We start from the raw sequence: 14,351 nt of genomic DNA, 5'->3' as shown, positions 1-14,351 counted from the left end.
ATTCAAATACACAGAGCCTACAATGTTCCTTGGAGGCAGCGATGCATAATGGGTGAGAAAATGCTGTTGTGGGCTATTTTTAAAGTTTCGCTGTGTCTCTCAAACTTAGGATTTCCTTGGCACTCCCCTCCCCCCCCCCCCCCCCCCCCCTCCCCTGTGAACCCTGAGAAGCTTCTGGCATTAATTGCATCTTGGTAGGATGGGGTGAGAACGATCGACTGGCAGGGCTTATAACAACATCATTAGAGGAGGCGGCTGGGCCGGAGAAATTGAGTGTGGAGGAAGAGTAATCAGAGGTGCAGAAGAAATCGCGTTGCGGTCGATGAGGCGCTCAATGGTGAGAGAACGAGCCTGTGCGACTGGACACAGGATTTCAAACCCTCACTGGGGTCATTATACGCCAGGAGAAAGAGATGAGATGTGCTTGTGCTGCATTCATTATCCGCTGTAGGCTAAAATAGCTTCTCAGAAGTCCGAAAGTCGCAGGACATTAGGACTATCTTAGGAAACATATTCTTCTTCCACTTTTACTGGACATACTAATTGTAAATAATATATTGTAGGCTAATGCCGTAATAATGTGTAATATAAAACATTATACAATATAGCCTATAAGTAATTTTTTAATACTTTAATTAATTAATTTAATTTAATTACATCTTCTCTTACTCCATAAAAAGTTATCACGTTATTAAAATTAGCCCCGAACTTAGCCCAGCCCACAAACTTTGAGGTCAGAAGTTCGGTCTGGGCTTGTTCCATTGACGAGCCTTATGAAAACTTGAGAATCATGTGGGCGAGCTTTATACCATGATAGACAGATTAGCGTGCTTCTGGTGATTTTGTTTACAGCAACAACTTGTCACTAGACGTTTATGTCGCTATCATAGCCTAGCCTAAAGTGAAACACGCTCCATTATCACGTCCCAATGCTATGGCTACATCAGACTATATTAAAATAGCTCTTCACTGTAAAATAAATTCTCCTTCCAATAACTACAAGATAATCACAGGATGAGTTTCTTACTACTTTGTCGCCTAGCTTCTGGTATGGATTAAGCCTATAGTCCTAGACTAAAATAATTCAATGGAGAATTGAACTGAAGTTTTCTCTCACTATAGAACTGGGATTTACCATGTATGGGAAACTGTCATGTACGTTTAACTCAAGTGGGAGGAGGAATTAGAAAAGAGGCAGGAGCAGCCACGATCCATCATGTGACAGATCCCCCGAATTAGCGACTTCTCCGCGCTGCGCGGGTGACGAGTGAGACCATTAGGAGAGGCACCGCAGTGTGTCGTCCCCCCCCCAAGGAGAGGAGACGTCTGGCCAACAGTGGGGTGTGGTGTGCTGGAACCGCAACGGCGAGAAATGTGCAAATTAGCCTCATTCACACAAGCAGCAATGTGGTAGCCTCCATAAATGGCACGAAAAGGAGTGTTATGTGTGTGGGGTGGAACATCACAGTGGAAAGAATCAACATGCAGGTGTGTGTGTGTGTGTTTGTGTGTGTGTGTGTGTGTGTGTATGTGTGTGTGTGTTTGTTTTGCAATCTATGAACAACAGAGAGACTATGAATCTATGAATCAGCATTAGTAGCTAGCAAACAGTTCATTATTTCAGGATCAATGCATACAGTATGTTTCATAAAAGGAGAATTCCGGTGTGATATTGACCTAAATCTTGAATTTAGTCACGATAAGTCGAGCGAAGTGTAAGAATGAACAGGTATGATAAGGGATCAGATTCCAAAAATAATTCAGTGGAAATGCATGGATTCCAGTTTCTTCCAGTAGCAGCAACTGGAATCCATGCATTTCCACGGAATTATTTTTGGAATCTGATCCCTTATCATACCTGTTCATTCTTACTCGTCGCTTGACTTATCGTGACTAAATTCAAGATGGCTGCAAACACTAAACTTCGTGAAGATACTGTCTGTATAAATCGTCTTGTAAGTAAACTACCAGTGCTTTTTCAAAGTTCTCAATGTCTCGTTTTAAATGTCAGGGCCCTCGGAAGTCTACCAATGAAGTGTGGAGATACATTGAGCCTCGTAAATGGTGTAAAACAGTGATTTATTTGCATGGCTAGCCCGATGCCGAAGCACCACCATTGAAAAAGCTTTTGGTAGCATCGGCTAACTAGCGCCAGATTTTGGAGTGCAGGGGACAAGCCGAGATGGGCTATGAGACATACGTTCACAATCGGTATCATGTTTCAACACACTTTAGGTCAATATCACACCGGAATTCTCCTTTAACAATTCAAGAGTTCCTCCAACAATGAAGAATAAACAGTATCACAGAAGTACAGGAAGAGGCCCAATCAGAAAGGCTGTCCTATATGCACACACACACACACACACACACACATGCCTGTCCTATATGCATTGCCATCGTACTTCAATCAAATTTGTCCACACTTTGGTAACTGCCAACAGCAGGGTTTCGGACTCTGTGATATGGTGATAAACCATCAGAACTGCAGCTGTTATCTTCACACACACACAAACACACACACACACACACACACTTACACGCACACACACACACGCACGCACACACACACTGCATTGCATTACTTTGAGCCAGCCTCATTTTGAAAACATGCAGCACCGTCCTGTGACAACTGTAGCATTAAAATGATGAAGCTGTCCTTGGAGCATTTGACAAGATTTTCCAGAGAAAGAGAGAGAGAGAGAGAAAGAGAGAGAGAGTGAGAGAAAGAGAGCGAGAGAGAGAGAGAGAGAAAGAGAGAGAGAGAGAGGGCTAAGCACTGTCGGACAGCATTCATCTTGATGAGGCGGCAGCACTTTATAACTGCTATACTTAAGCCCTGAATCCCTCCACCAGAGCCAGACTCCAGAGCCTCAGCATTAAGCCATCCTCATTTGATTAAGTGTGGTGTGGGGTGGGGTGGAGAGTCACTTTTCTCTCTTCCAAAACCCTTTATTCACCCAGCACTGCAGATCATATTTCTCTTTTGAATAATACTCGTATAACTCTTTTGTATCATGGGTCAGGAATATAGAAATATATCTGTGGTGGTACATGTATCATGTATGTCCAAGATAGACAGGTCTAAACTGTGTATTGTTATTTTCAGGGTCATTTCTGTTAAGCTGTAGAGGATGTCCTGGACTTGTTCTGTGACTGGGATGACCAATGACTCATGGCAGAGACACACCCGTTCTTCCAGCAAGACGTTAGCTTCATCTCTATTTTAGGTTAGGGCAGGGTAGAAGGGGCCACACCTCGACTGGTCACTGACCGTTACCATCACAGACAGCCAGCAGGCCAAACGAGTCAGATGGACTACTGAACTCTTTTTCTGCCTCTCTCTCACTCCTCATAAACCTTTTATTCTCCAACAGTGTTCCTCTGCTGGGTGCTAAATGATTCAGTGCTCTAAAACATGAAACAAGGGCTAAGCCAGTAGTCAAATAAACGGGAGCATAAATAGCAGAAACACTCTCTGGATCTTGTCTTATCTCATTCCTCTTCCTCATCCTCTTCATCTGTGCTGTCCTCATCTCCCATCTCGTCTCAACTCATTACACTTGGAGTAGACCCTGCTTTGTTTTGTTTTGGTGATGAAGTACCAGTCATTGGCCACAGGGGGGCACTCTTGAGCTCTGGGTGGAGTGAGTTGGTTTATGACACCTGGGAAAGTCTCAGGAGGAAAACAGAAATTGCTTTTTGCCACTAGGTGGTGCTATTCTGACAGGAAAATGTCTAAGTGGCTTTTTTTTCTGGGTGCTCTCCATGTGAATAATCAACTTGAACCAATAAAAGTGTTAGGAACAAAACGTGTAAAGATGCAAAGTTTGTCCAAATGGAAGTTAACTAAACAGACAACAATCTTTCAAGCACCAACAACATCACACGGGGTACCACAACCTAGTTTTATGTAACCATTATGTGTAGCTTACTGTACATCTTCAAAAAGTGGGTAGCCTGGGCAGCTAGCAAGAACAGCAGGTGCGTTTGTGTTTGTGTGTGTGTGTGTGCATGTGTGTGTGTGAGAGAGTGTGTGTGTGTGTGTATGTGTGTTTGTGTGTGTGTTTGTGTACATGAATGTGTGTGTGTGTGCATGCATGTATGCGTACGTGTGTGTGCGTCTGTGTGTTTTATGAGTGCCATTACTGGATGATGATGAGTGATGAGGAGCATGCTGATGGCTCGTCAGTCTCCTCATTTACACATGAAAAGTAAATCATGGCTGTCAGAAATGGGAGCAGCAGTGAGGAACTCCGTGAGGTGAATATCCCCACGCTGATTAGAGCGGAACACGCAAGGGACTCTCCTCTACTCTCTCAGTGTTCCCTCTTCCTCACCTCTTCTTTTCCATACCTCTATTCCTTCTCTCTTCAACTCTCTATTCCTTCCTTCAACTGTCTCTTCCATCTCTCTTCAACTGTCTCTTCCATCTCTCTTCAACTCTCTATCCCTTCTCTCTTCAACTCTATTCCATCTCTCTTCAACTGTCTATTCCGATCTCTCTTCAACTCTCTATTCCTTCCTTCAACTGTCTATTCCGATCTCTCTTCAACTCTCTATTCCTTCTTTCTTCATCTCTCTATTCCTTCGCTCTTCTTTCTCTTACATCCTCCATCTCTCTCTTCCATCTCTCTTCAACTCTCCTCTATCTATCTGTTTCTCTCTGTCTCCATGGTATTGCCCACCTCACTTTCTTCCTCTCAATACCTTTCTCTCTGTATCATTCTAGCTCACTTACTCTCTTTCTCTCTCTCCTTCTCTCTTTCTCTCTCTCTCTCTCCCATTTTCTCTCTCTCTCTCTTCCTCTCAAAACCTTTCTCTCTGTATGATTCTAGCTCTCACTTACTCTCTTTCTCTCTCTCTTCCTCTCTCTGTGGTATGGTCATCACTCACTCTGTCAGGCCTTGTTGTCAGTGCAGACAATAACACTGCAAGTAGACAGCAGTGTGTGTGTGGAGAGAGATCCGACAGCGCGGAGCACCGGCGCATACCTGCGGAGAGTGTAGCCACGGGAGGGAATACAGTACGACCCCCCCCCCCCCCCCCCCCCCACTCAATCCCAGAAGATAAACAACAAAATAAACAAACACATAAATAAAAACAGTAGGTGGCAGGAGAGGCAGCGGAGGTTTGTAATGTGGGAAAAAATGGGGTCACGCACAGGGGCATTAGCTTGCTATACCTGCCACAGCAGGCTGGCAAGCACAGCATGGGCCATGTGTGTGTGTGTGTGTGTGTGTGTGTGAGAGAGAGAGAGTGTGTGTTGGAGTGCATAGGAGTGATAGAAGGAAAGGAGAGTGAAAGTGTGTGTTTAAGCATATGTGTGTGTGTGTGTGAGAGTGAGTGTGTGTGTATGTGTGTGTGTGTGTGTGTGTGGGGGGGGGGGGGGGTCAATTCTGCCCCTGATTCTTCTTCAAAGGAGACTCGTGGGGGGGGGGGGGGGGCTGTAAGCGAAAGCCCCCCTCCACCCCTCTGGCCCTCCTGGTCAAATTCAATCTCACCTGCACTGCGCTGGGCTGGGCTGGGCTGGGCTGTCTACTCCTCTGAGAGGAGGGCTTGCACTTTAATTAAGTTCCCTGATACGGGCGGCTGGAAGCAGGTGGGGGCTGGGGGGGCCTTCAGAGATCGACTGCACTGCACCTGAAGCTAGTAGAGGGCCTTTAAGGGGAGACAGAACTACGTTCACACACTCATCACAATATTACCGAGCCTTTAAGGGGAGACAGAACTACGTTCACACACTCATCACAATATTACCGAGCCTTTAAGGGGAGACAGAACTACGTTCACACACTCATCACAATATTACTGAGCCTTTAAGGGGAGACAGAACTACTTTCAATATTACTGAGTCTAAGATAGTACAGCTGAGGGTGAGGGAAATGCAGGTGGTGTTGGGAAATGACCAGCAGTTGCGATCCTGTGATAGGCTGGCTAATATAGTATTTGTACTGTAAGTCATTGGCTGGCAGACAAAGACTCAAAAGAGAAAAAAAGTCCCTCAAGACCACCACAGACGTCTCCATGTCTGCCTGCTACGGTATCACACCTCTTCAAGGCGCTCACAATCAGCCACACGCTGAGACATTCAATCCTCCTTGGTCTGTCTCAAACCTCAAAGTGCTTCCTCCTCCGACTCAGGACATCTCTCACATCAGTCATCTCCTTCCTCAACACAAGTGTGTGTGTGTCTCGTCTCAGAAAGAGAGAGAGAGAGAGAGAGAGAGGAGCTAATCAAAGTTTTTTGCGGCAGGCGTATTCATGTATTCCTCGTCTCCCAGTAAAGAGAGCGCTCCGTTCGCACGCTCGCTCGTTCGCTAGCTCACTTTGATTTGCTGCCGCAGCGTCTGCCAGTTTGAAGCTCAGTGATGTATGGCTTTGCTGAATGGCAGCTTCCTCGGTTGTGAGAACGCCGAGAGACGTGGTAATGAGTGGAGAAGTAGGTGCCAACGGTGAATTCCAGCAATCAGCACACAAGCCACATCAACGCTATACAGTTTCAGGGAGACGATGTCATGGCAGGCAGATTGACAGATGTGAGAAGTACATTTTGATAATCTGTCTTTTTTCAATTTTGTCCATAATCTATCACTCTGTGTCATAAATCCCTTGCCAGTATTTTAACACCAGATTTCACCATGTTCACTTTACCAATCGGATGCTGATCTGATTAGTATTTGTTAAACATCTCCACCTGGAATTGCATTAGCCTAGCCAGGCTAATAAAAAGGTTATCTTCACTCCAGAATAATTTAAAGTGAATTTAAATTGTTGAATTTAAATTGTTCAATGAGTGTAATCCTGTGATGTGGCTTGGGTTATGTTTGAACATCCTACAAGTCAAACATGTCCGTGAAACTCTATTTGTGATGATATTGTTACCCTGACAGGCACTCCTGCTACGATGAAACACACCCTCATTGCCTACTCCATATTCTCCTCATTTCAATTTCTCCCTCCCCCCTCCACAGTAGATTGAATCACAAACACGTCCTCAGATGAGAGCGGAATGTCCCCTGTCGCATGGGGAATGAGCTCGGCGAAGCCGAGCAGCGTCTCCGTCGGACGCGGCTGTCTCGAGCGCGCGCTGTTTATCATGCTTATGTGTGACAGCGCTATCATGTAGGCAAATCAAAGAACACAAACTATGATAAGGCCCTCATAAATCAAACTGGGGGGAATGGGCTTGTTGATTCCGTCTAACGGCACACACTGTCAGCTACGGAAGTGGCTCACGGAGGACACGCCGGCACAGCCTGCAAATCATGGCTGCGGACTCTCGAATGCTAACTACTACATGTGTTCAGGCGTAATGCAACACAGCACTAAAAACACGCTAGTGTGTGATTACATCTCCGGGGGACAGAATCATGATGAAAGTTTACAAGATAGCTGTAAATTCAACTTTCTGTAAGGGATTTTTTCTTGAGGTACTTAAGCTAAACATACTTACAGTAACAAGCTGGCAGCTACTGTGAAAGTAGTAGTACATGTTCTGAGGAAAACAAGGTCCCAGGGACTCTCCTTACAGGTGTAATCTCCCAGTAAGCTGGTGCATTGGCAAACCCAGACACTTCCACAACTGGGATTCCCTGCTAGGGCAACATTTCATTTCTGTGTGCCCAACACAGCTACTAGGATGGGAGGAATAGCAGAACGAATGGCCTCTACATGGTCTCATAACCAATCAAGTAGTCCATACTTTCTCACAATAACACTACAGACACATCATCAGAAGACCATCAAAAGAACAAATTGCTATTGACTGAAATCCCTAACTGATGGACCAGGCCAGACAGAGTTCCCTCTTGAACTACAAAGTAGCCTGGACAGCTTCAAAAATCAATTAAGATGGAGAATGCATGGTCCAGGGCGCCTTCTGTTCACTTCTGATTTCCAAGGGGCATAACCAACAGTGCCAACTTACCAAACATTTTTGGAAGTACGGCAAACCCATCATTCTTGTAAATGAAGGTTTTAAATGCAGTTGCTAACTCAGTCATCATATTCATGGGTTACATCAGGTCCCTTTCTACAGGTGTATAAAATCAAGCACCTTAATCATCAATGCAGACTGCATGGTGCTTGATTAATACACCTGTGGAAAGGGACCTGATGAAACCCATGAATAAAGACTACCTCATACTGGGTAAATGGTTGAGATTGTTTCCTGTTCTTGGTGATTCTGAAATTGGAGGGTCACCAGACCGACGTGCAGAGCAAATTCTAACGTGCTGTCTGGTTTGTGCGGGTTCACCCAGGCTACTAAAGAAGCCCAGTGTCTTCAAAAATGTTTTATAATACATTCATAAGCACTGATGAACACATTTAAGAAACAATGAATGTGTGTTTATAACACTGAGTAACAAGATTAAGAAGTTATGAATGTGTATTTATGATGAACTTAATATCAGCATTCACAAAAGATGACCTCACTGGATGACATTACTGATGAATATATCTTCTGAGCTCAGTGTGTATAATTTCCCAGTGCTTTATGTAGCCTTTAAACTCACATTGCCATTCATTACATGCTGTACTCTCCTTCTCTCTCTGTCCTTCTCTCTCTCTCCCTTTCTCTCGCTCTCTTTCTCTCTCTATCGCTTTCTTTTTGTCTCTCTCTCTTTCAGCTTCATATTAGCTTGGGCTGCATAATGCTTTGTGGGACAGGGTCAAGTGGGCTATTCATCCTAAGAGGAGGTGTCAATCACCTCTGCACCATCTCTCGTCTCCCCAATCACCTCATCTCTCGTCTCCTTTGCATCTTCTCACGTCTCCCGGATCACCTCTGCATCATCTCACGTCTCCCCAATCACCTCTGCATCATCTCACGTCTCACCAATCACCTCTGTTTTTCCAAGACTTGTGCAAGTGACCTTAATCTCTGAAAAGGTGTCAATTTTGTGTCTTAAAAAGGGAAAGCTACACAGGAGATGGCACATAAAGCACAGCAACAATACATATTTATTACAAGTTGCAGGCACATTTTATTTTGACATAAAATTATGTTTACGTTTATGGTTCTTAGCAGACGCTTTTCTTCGAAGCAACTTACAATGACATCAATAGCCTAAATAAAAAAAATAGATAAAAGCCACCTTTAATAGCACCTTTAATTGACAGTTAGTAGAGTTAGTGGTGAGACGGAGATTTTGTATGCACCATTAGAAATGCATAATGTTTGCAGACGACAAGTCACAGAAATAGTACTAAATCAACCAACGCCTAAAATAGCTCCCATTTCATTTAGATAAACAATGACCGCTCCTTGGGCTTGGGTGCAGTGGACATGAGGTCAGCGCCCGAGGTCAGGTGACGCAGGGGAGAGGATGCAGAGGGTGCTCGTGCCAAGGGGGCACGCCCAGCAGGCGGGCGCTTAGTCACCCGCTCTCCCGGGGACGCTGATGAGGTTGGGCAGGATTGGCAGTGCCCTCTTGCGCGAGGATGCCCGCGCCTGCTAACTCTGAAGAGAATGGATGAGATGCCCGCGCCCGCTAACTCTGAGAAGAATGGATGAGATGCCCGCGCCCGCTAACTCTGATGCGCGAGGTTGCTCGTGCCCGCTAACTCTTAGGAGAATGGATTAGATGCCCGCGCCCGCTAACTCTAATGCGCGAGGATGCCCGCGCCCGCTAATGCTTAGGAGAATGCATGAGATGCCCGCGCCCGCTAACTCTGATGCGCGAGGATGCCCGCGCCCGCTTACTCTGAGGAGAAAGGATTAGATGCCCGTGCCCGCTAACTCTGAGGAGAATGCATGAGATGCCCGCACCCGCTAACTCCGAGGAGAATGGATTAGATGCCCGCGCCCGCTAACTCTGAGGAGAATGCATGAGATGCCCGCACCCGCTAACTCTGATGCGCGAGGATGCCCGCGCCCGCTAACTCTGAGGAGAATGCATGAGATGCCCGTGCCCGCTAACTCTGAGGAGAATGGATTAGATGCCCGCGCCCGCTAACTCTTATGCGCGAGGATGCCTGCGCCCGCTAACTCTGAGGAGAATGCATTAGATGCCCGCACCCGCTAACTCTGAGGAGAATGGATGAGGCTTGTCCGCCTGCGCTGGCAGAAAGCGCATGGATCAGCAGCTCGGAGTGACTCACAGAATTACAGAGCAACAGGCATGGGAAGATAGTGTACAAGACCTGACGTTACCCCTAGGGAAAGATACACACACACACACACACACACACACACATACATACACACACACATACACACACACAGAAAGAAAGAGGAAGGCTAAAGGCTAATTGAGTGTGGATTTGTACAGTTCGGAAAAGTAAAGAATGTATGTGTAGTGTGTCTGTGTGTAGTGTGTATAAGAGAGAAATTAATGAGAGTTGCCTTTTTCTGTTTCTGTGTGTGTGTGTGTGTGTGTGTGTGTGTGTGTGTGTCAAAGAAAAAGAGATCGAGAGGAGAGAGATGGAGAGAAAGAGAGAGAGAGGGAGAGAGAGAAGATAACAGAGTAGAGACAAAGGAGTTCCAGTGAGTGCACACGCAGTCCTCTGAGAGCTGGTGAATAGAATGGGAAGAGATTGGAAGTTCGCTTCGAGAAAGTTTGTTTCAAAAACTGTTCTTCGTTTGCCCTCAAGACTCAAGACTCAGGGTGTTTGAGTTTGTTTGACATTGGATTCTGCCTGGGATGCAGACACTGTCTGAGAGGATGTAGACACTGTCTTACAGGATGTTGCTGTACAAAGCAAATAGAGTGCAAACACATGCTTCCATGCTTTTTAAAATGCCAAAGGTCAAAGGGGACTCACACATCTGCTGTCCAGTACCCAAACACGTTTGACCTCTGAAGTCCAGCAGTCAGTTCTAGCGGTTGAACTTAAGTTCCATCTTCCAGCGCTGACACCACTACCCCCTAATTGCATGCCTCTTTATTTGATGACACTAAATTAAGAAATATTTTCTAATCTGGAAAATGTTTAGTTTGTTTTTCTTTCGGTCCGCGGTTCCATAATAGGCTACCATTCAATTGTGCCGCAAATTATCGGCGGACCAGAAATCTCCTCGTCGAGGAGGCCCTAGTCTTGCAGATCAGAGACAGAGAAAGCATGCTCTGGGAACAGAACACAGTTGCATGTCCAATGTAGCCATGGGTCTGTCTAAAAGGAAAATGATGCGTGTGCGTGAGTGTGCGTGCATGTGCATGCGTGTCTGTGTGTGTGTGTGTGTGTTTGACAGAGACAGCCAGACAGATCAACATGCGTCAGCACCCTGAGGTGTGGTGAGGCCCGTCCTGTCTGGCTCTGGGATCTGTATTAGTGTGTGTGTGTATTTGTGTGTGTGTGTGTGTGTGTGTGTGTGTGTGTGAAGTTTACATTCATAGCTAACATTACAGAAATGCAGTTTCTTATTTCTAACTTACACATTTTAATTGTGCTGATTACTGATTTCACCACTCCACATTTATTAGCCAATCAAACAACGTTTACCGTCTCCTCTCTCTCTGTGTGTGTGCAGTCTTGGTCATGCGCAGCGTTCTGTGCAGTATTGTGCTGTGTGGATGAACCATATGGGCCCTCAGCTGATGGCGTGGAGATGACAGCGCCGATCTGTGAGTGAGCTGAGACAATAGCGTCGCCTCCTGCTGGCTGTCCGTGGCATCAGAGAGGCGGCACGTTTTGATAATTTCACACGAGGAGGCTTATCACGCTGGGGGATCTCCCAGAGAGAGAAGAGCCGAGCTTGGACCCAGTTCTAATTAAATAGCGCCATTACTTCATCACCGTAGAGATGGAGGGGGATAAATCCAGGAGGAAAAAGAGAAAGAAGAGGGGGGGGGGGTGGAGTGTCGTGGTGCATCAGCATATATGGGGAATAAATCCACACAAAGAGTGTCTGGTAATTGGCTAGGGCTGCAAAACTAATAGTGATTCAGAGAGAGAACTATAGAGACCATATATGTCATTTAAAAAATGAAGCAAAAAAGAACTTTTATATGTCATTGAAAAAATGAAGCAAAACAGAACTTTCTTCACAGTAGGCAGACCAGAGAGGGTGGAAGCAGAGGATCTTTGGGCAGCATCTGCAGGCAAAGTTGAAACAAAGTCTCCAACACATTGCATTAACTCTATTTCATACTCCACATATATATAATATATAATACAGGTGCTCATACATCTGAGTGCAAGGGCTTCTCAGCGCTACATACTGTATCCTTGTCAGGTATAAAGAGAGAACGTGTCAATCAAATGGGAAGAACTAAAACTATGTCTGAGACAAGGATTCTGACAGTTCTGTCTGGCGTCTGTTTGCCTCCGACCCCTCAATCACACCGCCTCATTCACGAGAGATGTGTGTGTGGTTTGTGATTGGACCAGGCCATGCGTGAAGGGAAGCGCTGCCTCTTTAGGACCTGTCTGTGTCAGGGCTGCCACTGTCAAACGAGGCTGGTCGTCAGTGCAGCGAGCGCCATCTTTTTAGACGTTTTCAGACAGATTGGACTTTGGGTCGTCTCCGTGAAGACAGTGATTGCATACGCCAGGGGAGTATGGCCACGGAACAGCAAAACTCATCGGTGACACTGAAGACTAGACTTTGTGTGAATAGATGTGGTTTGGTTGTGGCTATTTTCCCCACCAGAATCCCATCTCGTGGGTGCAGATATATTGTGGGCTGACCATTTGCAACGTTTCCATTGTGATCCGACCTCGCATTCCAAGCTGCTGTGCGTCTCACGCGAGGCCTGCCACTCTAGACAACAGGCACTCAATCTGTTCCCCCAACAACAGTAGTGCAAGTTCATTTATTTTGCTCTCTACCATCCAATAGGATGCCTCCAACAGTGGGAATGTGTGAGTGAGGGGCAGAGTTCTCCCTGCTGCACCATCTAAATATTTCACCAGTTTACTGCAAGCATGAATAAAAATGAACACTGCTGGGTGTTGTTCACACAGATTGACTGAGGCAGCATGGATTTAAATGATTTTGAGTTTCTGACAACACAAACCTCCGTCAGGCGTCATGAATTCAAGCACATACACACACACACACACACACAGAGAAACCTTATGTTTTCAAATATCCCCTCACATATTTAATGGAAAAATCTGTCACGCACATCAGAGAGGAGCTGTGCACACCGCTCTGCAAGGACTTGTCTGAGGATTCTTTTTTTATTTTTATTTTCAGTCAGAGACTCGGTTTTTTAAACATAGGAAATGAAGTCACTTGGCACCTATGTGGTCTCAAGCTGAGAACAGATGATGTGTTTGATCTAAAACAGCACCACACTTACAAACAGGAAAGGAGAGCGACGTGCCCACTGGACAGAACGACTGAATTTGCACATCATTTGAATCATTCAGAATACACAACACATCTCTGTAACATTTTGTGATGCACATTATTGATATTGTTGTTATTATTACTATTATTATTGTTATGCTTAATGTAGGCTTTTCAACTTTATTTGAAACTATATTATTTTTCAAATAGTTAATAAACTGAAAACTCAAACATAAACATAAATGATGCTTTCTAAACAGTTTTGGGAGGAGCTGATTGATTGAGGGATGATTGACAGCAATTAACTCACCTGTCTTCCGCCGCCAGGGTATTTAAGCCGGCCTCCTTATCCATACGTCACACGCCGCGGCGCTCGCAAAATTATCCCTCCTCCTCCCCTTACCATTTCACTGATAGCCCGGTTACGCATCCTCCTTACACTGGGGGGTGCAAGCGTCCATCACTCTATCGTGATCTCCGCTTCAGGCATTCCATGACCACGGCCAGCTATCATGCCAAACACGCGCTTAGCTTATACACTCAGTATCATACCGACGGCCGAACTAGTGAAACATTGTTGTTATTGTTTGCACTCCATACTGCACTTTATGTATATTATTATGTGTTTCACCTATATAAAATATATACTGCTTTATACTGCATACCTGTATATTGTGTTCTGTTTGTACTGCAATATGTCTGCTTATGTGTGCATTCAGAAGTCTAACTCCAAGAAATATGTAATTGTCCTATTGCTCAATACAGATATTTTCCTTCCAAATATGTCATGGGCTCGTAAAATAGAATCAAATTATATAATCAAGGCAAGTATATGCTATATTTACTTAGTCTAATAAACTAATAAACAGGTTATTTGCCTCGTCCCAGAAGGAGAATTCTCATTGGTCCTGAATGCCACCTTTATCATATTACATTGTCCTGCCTTAGTCTAAAACCAGTCCTGTTTTCCTCACCAGCCAAATGTCACAGCATCACCAGAGGGACCTACAATTTCCAAAAAAATAACAACAAAAAGTCAGACATTCAATATGACAAGTTATTCATTTTGTTCACCTCCTCCTGCGCGTGGCATAGGTCTCTCATTCTG

This window comes from Alosa sapidissima, chromosome 15, assembly GCF_018492685.1.
Source record: "Alosa sapidissima isolate fAloSap1 chromosome 15, fAloSap1.pri, whole genome shotgun sequence".
Classification (NCBI taxonomy): domain Eukaryota; kingdom Metazoa; phylum Chordata; class Actinopteri; order Clupeiformes; family Clupeidae; genus Alosa; species Alosa sapidissima.
The sequence above is the reverse complement of the archived record's forward strand: the minus strand, read 5'-3'. Positions refer to the sequence as shown.